At 27.8% G+C, this 10,020-nt stretch overlaps 1 long non-coding RNA gene and 1 pseudogene across 2 annotated transcripts; both read left to right on the top strand.

Moving 5' to 3' along the window:
• Positions 1–574: 574 nt before the first annotated feature.
• LOC145974055 (uncharacterized) lies at positions 575–1,983 on the top strand. The gene is made up of 3 exons (XR_014439616.1): positions 575–789; positions 991–1,237; positions 1,871–1,983. It is a non-coding gene; the product is annotated as an uncharacterized LOC145974055 (long non-coding RNA).
• Positions 1,984–2,632: 649 nt separating this feature from the next.
• LOC145974760 (uncharacterized) lies at positions 2,633–9,601 on the top strand (annotated as a pseudogene). The gene is made up of 9 exons (XR_014439787.1): positions 2,633–3,130; positions 3,354–3,489; positions 6,130–6,375; positions 6,456–6,791; positions 7,093–7,170; positions 7,309–7,389; positions 7,540–7,775; positions 7,990–8,149; positions 8,524–9,601. The product of XR_014439787.1 is annotated as an uncharacterized LOC145974760 (transcript).
• Positions 9,602–10,020: the final 419 nt, after the last annotated feature.

The raw sequence follows: 10,020 nt of genomic DNA, 5'->3' as shown, positions 1-10,020 counted from the left end.
CGTACGCGTTGTTCTCGCGATATTATCGTTCTCTCTCTTTCGTACACGTTATTCTCGCGATATTATCGTTCTCTCTCTTTCATATGCTCGTCGCTATCACTCACTCACTTACCTTTGCGTCGTCCTTCTCCCACCTATGCTCCATCTTACAATGCGTCGTCCTTGTCCCACGTTGACGTCATCCTTGTCATACGTTGACGCTATCCTTGTCGCACGTTGATGCCATCCTTGTCGCACTGTCCTCTTCACACTTAGCGCTATCCTTTTCCCACACGTAGCGCTGTCCTTTTCCCACCACCGTCTTCTTTCCGCGGATCCCCCTTCTCCTCGCGGACCCCCTCGTCCATCGCTCGCACCGCGGATCCCCCTTCCCCGCGCGTGACGTCACTCACCGAGCACTGCAGTTCCTCCTTCCCCGCGCGTGACGTCACTCCCCCCGCGCCGCGGTTCCCCTCGCGCCTCACCCCCCCCTGAGAGGACCTGAGTTAGAACTCTCCTAGTCTTACTACTATTATTTTAAAATATTTATATGTAAATTACAATTCCTGATTCCCCTCTCATGTCCATAGGACATCCATTGGATATCATTTAGGGATTAAAGCATGTCCACCAATTTCATAAACAAATATACCACGGACGTCCACTGAATGTCCGAAGAACGTAAAACGGATAATCTGTGGATATCCTCTATATTCTTAATGACCATCTTATGGATGTCCTTTGGATATTTGTGTGCTGTCTGGGCAACAACAGATGTTAATATTTCATCAAGTGTGAATAGTTCTATAGGTAAAAGAAAAATATGATTTAATTTGGAAACTGCTGTAAATATTATAATTATAAAAAATAATTATTTCATATGACATATGTAAAAATACATACAATTGCAATTAGTTTTCAAAATTTTTTCTAAAAATGTTCCAAGACATTAATATTATTTCTAATGTTAATATTATTAGTTAATTATTAATATTATATTTTTATTTTTAGTAATATCTTCAACTTCTACTGAAGAGAAAGAGACCATGACTTCACATTACATAATTTTTAATTCTCCTGAGAAATGCAGATTAAGAAAGAGGATCGTATTGAAGAAAAATTATAAAAAAAATACGTTATTTACAACAAAATATACATCGAAAAACAAATCAAGTAGCTACATTAAAGGATATGGTGAATCAATTAAAGAAAAAGAACTTACTAAACGAAGAGCAAGCTGATATTCTACAAACATTTAGTGAGTCAAATAATTTAATATTTAAACAACTAATGCATGCAAAACGTGTGCCTAGAATATAACGAACAATATAACGAACAATTTCGCTCTTTTGCTTTGACATTGCACTATTACTCTCCGCGTGCATATGAATATGTTCGCTCGAAGTTTAATTTCTGTTTGCCGCATGCAAAAACTATCACTAAATGGTATGGGAGCATTAATGGAGAGCCTGGCATTAATTTGGAAGCTTTAAGTTATATAAAACAACGTGTAAATAGTGTTAATTATCCATTACTGGGTTCTTTAATTTTCGACGAAATGGCAATTAAATAGCATGTAGAATTTGATGGTATAAAATTTAGTGGATATACAGACATGGGTGATAATATTATTTCTGAAGAAAATAACCTTGCAAGCGAAGCTCTAATTTTTATGATAGTGTGTATTAACGATGCGTGGAAAATACCTATTGCTTATTTTTTAATAAACAAAATATCTAGTGAGATGAAAAGTAACTTAATATTGCAATGCATTTCTGCTATTAATAATACAGGTTTTAAAGTTATATCTATAACATGTGATGGGATGAGTACTAATATTAGTGCATTAAGACATCTTGGATGTAATTTTAATGATATAACATCATTACAGACATCATTTCAACATCCTGATACAAAGGAAAAAATTGCTGCTTTCCTTGATCCTTGTCACATGTTGAAATTAGTACGTTACGTTTTTGGAGAAATAAAAACTATAGTTGATGGAAATGGACAATATATAAAATGGTCTGATTTGGAAAATACATGCTTTTCAACAATATGAAAATATGCATTTAGACAATAAGTTCCCACATAGCACAAAACGTCCTGTGGATGTTCATTTTATATCCATTTTACATCCGTATGTCCATGGATATGAAATGAACATCCATGGTATATCCAATATGAGACATCCATCAATGGACAATATTTAGATATCCACAGAATGTCCAGTCTTGGACGTCAAATCCCATATAGCATAAGATCTCCGTAGAATATCCTTATTTGATCGGAATGATCTCAAATATATATAGTGATTCAGACTAATTTACCTGAGGATTACCTGAGGATATTTCTAATTGTCATATATACATATACATATATATATATATATATATATATATATATATATATTTTACTTATTTATTTTTTAAAGTATTTGTTAACTTTATTTTATCTACTATATATGTATATATATATATATATATATATATATATATATATCTAAATGTATTTTATTTTTTAATATATTTATTATAAGTTCCCGCCAAGTTATCGTTGGCGAGAAATCGGCTAGCTTCGGCTATACTCGATTCGTTACGGTTACACGTTTCTCGCGTCGAAAAAATGGCATCACTGCATGTTGACCAGAAGTCTTGTCTTGCCGGCCAAAGAGTGTTATTGAATGTCGAGAGATCGGTTTTGATGAGCAGCTAGTGTTTAGGATCTTGATTGACTGTCGTACTTGTACGGATGAATTATATCCGTGGTACTCTACAGTGAATTCTGCGAGAGATCGTTAACGCGTGCATATACCGTCGTGGCATACACGTGTGATAAAGTGCGCGGCAGAAGGGCATAGAAGCCATCTTAACTGCATTTTTTCTTTATGTTTTTTTATTCTCTTTGTCTCGGCTGATATGCAGCAATTTATATATTAGACTTATTGTGCCAAAGACTTGTAAATAGTGTATATATATATATATATGTATATAAGTGTAATACGAAACTTGTCGTATATATCATATATATGAATGGTTGTTGGCCATTTGTAGACATTTCTGTCTAAGATTATTAGACAGTAGTATTATCTACAGAGACAATTATCTACAGTTGTATCAGGATAACATGTGGCAGGATAAAACGTTGTAAGGTAAGATTTACAATTATCTCAAATATTAATGAGTGAATTAGTGTTATAACAATATAACAACATGCATGTCCAAAGATGTCCTGCGCACGTCTTTTGGACATGTATGTTGGTAGGGATAAATTTATATTGTTCCGGCATACACAGATTGTCTTTATATTATATTATATCACCTAAGATGATGTTATACATGCTAGTAATGAATGTTTCCGTTAATCATTCGTAGATATTTCCATCCAACATTACTACACGTATTGGATTTCCGTCCAAAATTACATACGTATTGGATTAATTTCGGATATACTATACGTATCGGAATAATTACAGTTGTAAACAGACTTAGCAAGAAAAGACGTTGTAAGGTAAGACTTACATCAATTATTTCATATTAACGAGTAAATTATACAGCACCACACATCCAAAAGACGTTCAGAGGACCTCCTGAGGACATCCTAACATCCTCTGGATGTCCTCTGAACGTCTTTAGGATATGTGTGCTGTTAGGGACCCAGCAAACACAGAACATTGTGGCAATGTTGCTGCAATATGTAACAAGTAACGATAATGATAACGCATTACTTTTATGAATAATTAACGTTCCCAACAATTTTTATAATTTTAATTAATAATATTTGAAATAATTATATAATACAATATATAAATTGATAAATTGTGATAAATGATATATGAAAGTAAGAGAGATTATAATTAATAAGAATTAAATGAGATGATTAAATTATGTAGTAAGATAATTGATATACAATATATTCAAAATTTATATCTTTTATTGTCTGATATAAATTTTCTTTTTATGAATTGAAAAGTTAAAGTTCAAATAAGATTTAAAAAAAAATATTTTTTCTTAGGGAAATTATGGAAAAATATAATAAAAAACGCAAACGGCTACGTGAAATGTCAGTTAGGCATTTGAGAAGACTTGTGCAAAATGAAACAAATTTGTTAGACTATAATGATCAAGAAAAGATCAGAAAAGATCAGGAAAAATTATCCGAAAATCATACATTGCCAAGTACAAGTGCCAAATTTTATGAAAATAATCATGTAAATGAATATGTAAATGAATCTGATAATCATATAGAATTTATATGCAATGAAACCGAAAATGACAATATGAATATAATACATGAATTAAATGAAATAACAAATAATACAGAAAATAATGCAGTTTATTTAGACAATCCAAATACTGAGAATGTTAAAGAGGAAAGAAACTTTAAATTCTTATTACGTGACTGGGCTGTAACAAATAACGTTAATCACGTTACACTAAGTCAACTTTTGAAAATTCTTCGTATGCATGAATGCTTTTCTGATTTACCAGTAGATCCTAGAAGTTTATTGCAAACGCCGAAAAATACTACAATCAAAACTGTTTTACCTGGTTTATATTCTCATTTTGGAGTTCGTGTTGCATTAGAGAAATATTGTAGAAAATATAATCACAGATTTCATAATATACATACAATAAATCTAGGAATCAATATTGATGGTTTACCTATATCAAGATCTTCAACATCATCATTATGGCCAATCTTAGGATGTGTTTTGCCATATAAAGAAATTTTTATAATTGGTGCATATTATGGATCTAAGAAACCAGCAAATTGCAATGAGTATTTACAAGATTTTGTCGAAGAAATGATAGAGTTGATAAATAATGGAATTTTTCTGTATGAGAAATTATATAATATCAAAATTAAACAAATTTTATGCAATGCTCCTGCAAAATCTTTTATATTAAATGTAAAAGGTCACAATGGTTACTTCAGTTGCACAAAGTGCATAATTGAAGGTGAATATCGAAACGGACGTATTTGTTTTGCAGATATTCATGCTGCAAAAAGAACAAATAATGATTTTTTAAATGAAACCGATGAAAATTTCCACTTAGACTACACCAATTTAAAACAAATACCGCAGTTACATTTTATAGAAAATATTCCTCTTGATTATATGCATCTACTTTGTCTCGGAATTATGAGAAAATGTTTGTATATGTGGACAACAGGTGATTTAAAAATTCGTTTGCAACATCGTAAATGTCAAACAATATCAAACAATTTAGAAACTATTAAACAGACCGTAACAGTTGAATTTGGTAGAAAACCGAGATCTTTGGATTATTTAAAACAATGGAAGGCAACTGAATATCGACAAATTTTATTATATACAGGCCCTGTTGTTTTTCAAGGAATACTTCAAAATGATTTATATGATCATTTTCTAACTCTTCACGTAGCTATTAGAATTTTATGCAGCAAAAATTTATGTAAGGATTATTTGAATTATGCTGAAGAATTATTGAATCATTATGTCAAAAGTTTTAAAATTTTGTATGGAGAATACAATGTCTTTCATAATATTCACAGTCTAATTCATTTATGCGACGATGTTCGAATACATGGCACTTTAGATTTATTTAGTGCTTTTAAATATGAGAACTTTTTACAAGAAGTAAAGAAAGCAATTCGCAAAGCTGATAAACCGTTACAACAATTACATAGAAGATACGTAGAGAAAGATGCTATATGTAACAATAAAGTTTTGACATACAAAGAAAATCCTAAAATACAGTTACTTAAGGAACATTCTAATGGTCCCATTATTCAAAACTGCACAAATCCTCAGTATGAAGTTATTAATATTTCAAATTATGTTATAAAAGTGAACAATAATGCTAATAATTGTTGTCTTATGAAAGATGAAAGTATTATAAAAGTTGAAAATATTGCATATTGTAACACAAGAAAATGCTTAGTTGTCATCGGTAGAAAATATATGATTAAACAAGATTTATTTTATGTTCCATGTGTGTCATCATTACTTGAAATTTATAAAGTTAGCAATTTGTCTGAATTATGTTCATGACCCATATCGGATATCAGCAAGAAAATGTTTATTATGCAATACTCAAACAATGATGCATTCGTTGTTTTACCGTTATTGCATATTGAATAATTAATAAAAAATTTAATTTGTAGATATTTAAAATAAAATAAAAATAAACAATATCTCTCTCATTATGAGTAAGAAATATTATATTGTCGAATTTGAAGATGGTCTTCAAATTATACCTAACAATTGGTTTACATGTGAAAAAAAATCTGCAGCATATTGGCCAAATTTGACAAATCAAAAAGAATATGATAAAGCAGTTGAGAAAATGAAAGAATATAATAATATTAATGCAACAATTGTATCCATTAAAAGAATATTTGGAAGTACAGGTACAAGTTTAATTTATTTTGTTGCTGAAATTTTTATTTGCAGCTTTAAGAAAGAAATATTTTAAAAATATTGTTTTCAGATAATTTCCTTAATGCAAAAAATAAGCTAAAATTAGCTGAAAAATTATCAGATTTAAATTCAGATGAAGATGACGCAGAAATTGTAAAAAAAAGGAGAAGACTTTATGCAACAAAAGTACTTTCTTCAAGCAGTGAAGAGGAAATTGATAACCTTGTTACAAATAAAAAAATTGATAATTATCCAAAAGTACCACAAATTTCGAAGGATTCTAATAAATCACGTCGCATGTTGCAAGATAAAGAAAACTGTCCATCAGAACAAGAAAATGAAACGTAACATGCACGATTTGAACAAAATTATAATTTTTCTTCAAATATTCATCAAACAATAAAAGGTAACAATTAGATATTTATATCTGCTGTGTATTATAACGATTTATTGAATGTATGTCCAAGATAATGAAACTTCTTAATTTTATTTTATTACATATATAGATATACTTTTTAAAAAATATATTATAATAAAATATTTTAAAACACGGAAGAAATTTTAATTTATAATTATTATTTTATTAAAAATAAGACAAATTTTTTTTATAATTATTTAATATATTTTTACATAGTTTTTGAAATTTTTTGTTTCTTTAAATAAAATAGATGTTATAGCATTATTCATATAGAGCTCTACAATTACAGATTCGCGAAATGTCCATCGAGTTTCAAATCAAAACGTTTCTTGTGGAAATATTCCTAATGTTCGACATGACACAACAGGTATAGAATTTCTTATGTTTATTTAAATTTTAAAGTAATTACTATTATATTTTTACATAGTTACTGAAATTTTTTGTTTCTTTACATAAAATAGATGTAATAGCATTATTTATATAGAGCTCTATACTGTAATTTCAGATTCGCGAAATGTCCAGCGAGTATCAAATCAAAACGTTTCTTGTAGTCGAAGTATTTCTAATGTTCAACATGACACAACAGGTATAGAATTTCCTACGTTTATTTAAATTTTAAAGTAATTACTATATTGTAATACACATTTGTATTAAATAGAAAGATTTGTTTTTTAAAACTAAATAAAATCATATTCTCTATTAAACTGTATGTATTTTGAATAGTTTTCTCTTTTAGGATTTGATGAATTTAAGCATCACGTATATAGAAGCCTTTCTCTGCTTAAGCAGAAATTAGATTTGATTTTACAAAATCAATTAGATTTCCACGAACAATGGCAAAATGACAATACAAGACGCATCCCCAATGAAGATGATGATGTAGATGTTATTTTACAATTTCCAATAGAAACTGATAACAGTTTGAATCAATTAGAAGAAGCTCTTATTGATAATAATTATCGTACTAAATTGGTAAAATAAAATAATATGTTATATATACCTATATTAATTATATCTCTTTACAAGATTTATAAATTATAAATAATATACCCATTTATTCGTTGATTTTTCGATGTTTATCTATTATCAAAAAATAAAACATTTTGTTTGCATTTTTATTACAGTTAATAAAATTATAATTAATTTAACATTTTATATTTGTTTATTAAAATATTTCATTTTCTAGGTAAATAAACTTTCAAAAATTGGTGGCAAAAATTTAAGACAACTTGTTTTAAATTTAATGAAAAGAATTTTTGCAGTAACCGTTGCAAAAGAGTATAGTTGGTATGGAAAAAAACAAAACAAAACTTTCTCAGATTTAAAACTTTGCTCAGTTATTATCAGTGAGTATATGTATAATATATATTATATATGTATATATTATATATATGTATATATTGTATATATGTATATATTATATATATGTATATATGTATATATTATATATGTATATATGTATATGTATATATTTATATTATTTATTAAAATATATTTATATGTATACATATTTATACATGTTTAAATTATAACTTATCAAATGTACATATACATTAGATCTAGTTATAAATATAATAATTATATTTATTATATATTATATTTAAATTAGATTCATTAGAGAGAGAGAGAGAGAGAGAGAGAGAGAGAGAGAGCTAGTTCAAGGTGAATCAAAGAATAGATATGTTATATATATATATATATATGTTTATATGTATTCTAGGTGCAGTTCAAGTTAAATATCCACAGGCTACTGAATATGAAATTTCGGAACCAATCAAATCATGGCTTCGTCATGCATCTGAAAAAGCACAAAAAATGAATGCTGCTGGCGTATAATTAAATTAATGATCAATTGTGATAATTTCTATTATATTTTTATTATCTTTTGACCCTCCAATCCAATTCTATGAATACACAGAATTACGTATGTATTTTATATTTTTCGAATTTTACATCAATATAACCGAAAGACAAGGAAAATCTTTAAGACTATTAGATTGATAAGTATTAGATTTTGATAAGATTTAAGATATAGTTTGTTAATTTAAAAATGATTAACTTTTTGCATTGTTTTGTTTTTATTTATCACTTGTTTATTAGACAGTAGTAGATTTTAGTAAGGTTTATAAGATATAATTTTTTAATTTCAAAATGATTAACTTTTTGCAAAATATGTTTTGTTTTTATTTATCATTTGTTTATTAAGCAGCATTACAATTTATCCGAAGCAAGATTTGACTATGGATTTTTTATAAATAAATTATTTAAAACAAAAGTGATAAAATTCGTTCATAGAATTTCGAAGATATTAAAATAAATCTAATTTTTTTCATTCGAAAAACGAAATATACACTCACGCACAAACTGAAACAAATTTATGCGAATTATTTCGTTTCTCCAAAGTTGCAATAAAATAAAGTTGATGTCTCCAAGCGGCGATGTAGCACTTTTTAAACTTTTGTTCTACGTGGTCCAATTATAAAGACTCCATTAGACAAATTTGGGCGCCTCGAATAAAGTATCCTCGTTTATTAAAATAATATAAGATTATATAAGTTAATTATATAATTATATCATAATCGTTTATTATTTTTCGGAGTCACTATTAGAATGCCTCTTTTTTATATATTGCCGATTGCTATGTTTTCCTTTTACATCACACGTCCTGGCGTTTTGTTTGTAACGCGTTAATATTGCCACGACAGGCGCACTCTCTCGATTATAAATGTTGAAAAAATATATATATATAATACATATAATATGTACAAAAAAAATATATATATATGTACATTTTTAAAAATAAAATTTAATTATTTTAACGAGACTTTTATTATCATTTTAGTTATAACTTTTTCTATTTATAATATAAAGATGAGAATGCATTCTTATAAGAATTTTATACGTAAATAATATTATATAAGTTTTTAAGAAAGTTGTAAATATAATTTTACATCTATCTTAAGAAATTGATATTTGAACATTTATCGATAGTTAAGAAAAACTAACACGTTAACATATTTATATTATATACATATATTAAATATATTTCTTAAAATATAAGGTAAACATGTTACTTCAACGACTTTTATTGTTAGAGAAGCTTCATTAGTTGATCATTTTTCTTTTATATCTGGTGACTCATTTTAAATGCCTATTCACTTAAAATGAAACAACATTTGTCAGAAATATTTGTCGAATAATGTATCCAAGATATTTT

This window comes from Camponotus vicinus, unplaced genomic scaffold (genome assembly GCF_025532165.1).
Source record: "Camponotus vicinus isolate PSW18456_S1 unplaced genomic scaffold, iyCamVici1.0 SCAF_7, whole genome shotgun sequence".
In the NCBI taxonomy this organism is placed as follows: Eukaryota; Metazoa; Arthropoda; class Insecta; order Hymenoptera; family Formicidae; genus Camponotus; species Camponotus vicinus.
Note: the sequence above shows the minus strand (reverse complement) of the source record. Positions and strands in the feature narration are given on the sequence as shown.